This window comes from Eriocheir sinensis, unplaced genomic scaffold, assembly GCF_024679095.1.
Source record: "Eriocheir sinensis breed Jianghai 21 unplaced genomic scaffold, ASM2467909v1 Scaffold967, whole genome shotgun sequence".
In the NCBI taxonomy this organism is placed as follows: domain Eukaryota; kingdom Metazoa; phylum Arthropoda; class Malacostraca; order Decapoda; family Varunidae; genus Eriocheir; species Eriocheir sinensis.
In genome coordinates, this window is record NW_026112349.1 from 77,501 (window position 1) to 80,000 (window position 2,500).

Below are 2,500 nucleotides of genomic sequence, written 5' to 3' on the forward strand. Positions count from 1 at the left end.
GGTCCAACCTTACCAGCAAGGCAATCAGTCGGAAACTGATGCGCGCGTGTGAAGCTGTGAACGTCACGCGTATGATACGTATAAAAGCCGAGTAGGAGGAGCCAAGGGAGGGAGGGAGTGTGTGTGTGTGTGTGTGTGTTCAGTAATGGACATCTTCCAGTTTCTTCCTCCCTCCCTCTCACACCCCAACCACCTTTCCTCTCCTCGTCACTGCCACCCTCGCCGGCCCTCCACCAGAGCACCACGCTGATTTCATTAGTTTTCTCTCTCTCTCTCTCTAGATAGATAGATAGATAGATAGATAGATAGATAGATAGATATTGCATTTATATAGTGGCATTTCTTCTTTTAGATGGAATACATGGGGTAAACATATTTATAAAATTATAAATAATTTTTTGTACGTCTGTCATGAAGCGTCGTAACAAATGTTCTTCCTCTCTTAGGTAATGTGGTCAATGGATCTTCCTCTGGAACTGTGCCTAGAGCTGCAGCCCAAGGCCCCAGTGGTATGTGTTTTTTTTGTGAATTGCTACTGATGTAAAGTATATGTAATTGATGAACGAAGTCAATGTTTTATTAGTGTCGTAGGCCACGTATCATACGGAGAGAGAGAGAGAGAGAGAGAGAGAGAGAGAGAGAGAGAGAGAGAGAGAGAGAGAGAGAGAGAGAGAGAGAGAGAGAGAGAGAGAGAGAGAGAGAGAGAGAGAGAGAGAGAGAGAGAGAGAGAGAGAGAGAGAGAGAGAGAGAGAGAGAGAGAATGTGTACATAATGATATCATATTATGTTATGTGTAGTTGCCTTCCTCCTCATCATACTATTTTTTGTCCGCCTATTATTTTCTCTTGTCTTCACTTTACATTCATATTGAGGCATTTCTTCCCGTAGGTGAAATGCATGGGGTAAACAAGTTTATAAAATTATAAGTGATTTCTTTTACGTATATCATGAAGCGTCGTAACATTATGCTCATCCTCTTCCAGGTAATGTCGCCAATGGATCTCCTCTGGAAATATGCCTAAAGCTGCAAACCCAAGGTCCCAAAGGTATGGTATTTTTTGTGTGTGAATTGTTACTGATGTAAACTATAGATGTATTGATCGATATTTGGTTTATCTACTTCATGAATCTCTATGACACCAATTCCTCCTTTCAGGTACTGCCGCTGCAAGCAGTCATGCCCCAGGTCCTTCGGGGTACAGGCCTGCACCTCGCCGACGTCCTGTGCAACCCGACAAGTACATGAGACTGCTGTTTTCATGGACGGTAACGACAACGACATCTCTGACTCTGAATTTGTTCTGGACAGTGACAGTGACAGTGACAGTGACAGTGACTTTGACAGTGACAGTGAAAGTGACAGGGACAATGAACTGCGTGAAGGTGAGGATGACCACCGGAACAGAGAAGTGCTGCCTGAGACCCCAGACTTCATTTGCTTGGTCAGAAGGGTCAGACTTCGTACCTGACCTGCACGAGTTTTGCTCTGACAGGAGTGAGGTGACGAGACTGGCCTTGCAACGACCAGTCAAAATGAGAGTGACTTTTTCCGTGCCTACTTGATGATGAGTTGATGTCATTTGTTGCCCATCATACCAACGACCATTTTCGTTTGGTGTGTGAGGGAATGAATGGTCTTCCACCCACTTCCAGGGCACGGAAATGGAGGATACAACGGCAAGGGAGTTGATTGTCTTTATCTCCTGATCCTGCTGATGCCTCTGTGCAAGAAGCATTATGTGCAGGATTACTGGCGTAATGACACTCTTTGCAACCCTCTGTACGGGAAGTATATGACTCGTGACAGATTTTTGCTGTTGCTTGGTTTTCTGACCTTTAGTAACAGTGAAAATTTAACGACAATGGCTCGCTTAGGAAAGTGAATGAAATAATTTCAATGATCGTTGCACGGTCTCAGACCTATTTCCATCCCCGGCAAAAGCTGGTTCTTGACGAGTCACTTGTCCTGCACACGGGTCGCCTCTCCTTCAAGCAGTACATCTGACAAAAAGACATCGCTTTGGCATTAAACTTTTGTTCTTTGCGACTGTGATACAGGAATCGTGCTTGACGTGCTTGTGTATGCAGGCGCACAGACTGATATACCAACTGTCAGTAAGAAAGATCCTAGGGAAAGTCTGGTGCCGTCGTCTGTAAGATGATGGCACCATACTTCGGTAAGGGTCATATTCTTTACACAGACAATTGGTATACCAGCCCTGCTTTGTGTCAGTTCCTGCACGACAACAACACGGGATCTTGTGGAACCGTACGGCGGAACAGAAAGTTTATGCCAAAGTTCGACGTACAAAAGACCATAGTTGACGACCCCAGCAAACCAGCCAATGATGACACGACTCGCACCCGAGGCAGGAAGAAGGACATGTACACTCAAAAAGAAAAGGCTGGCAAGTTACTGGCCTTGAGATGGAGCGACAAGCGTGAAGTCCACCTTCTCTACCGTCCACACAGGAGCTATGGCATACACTGGCAAACGCCA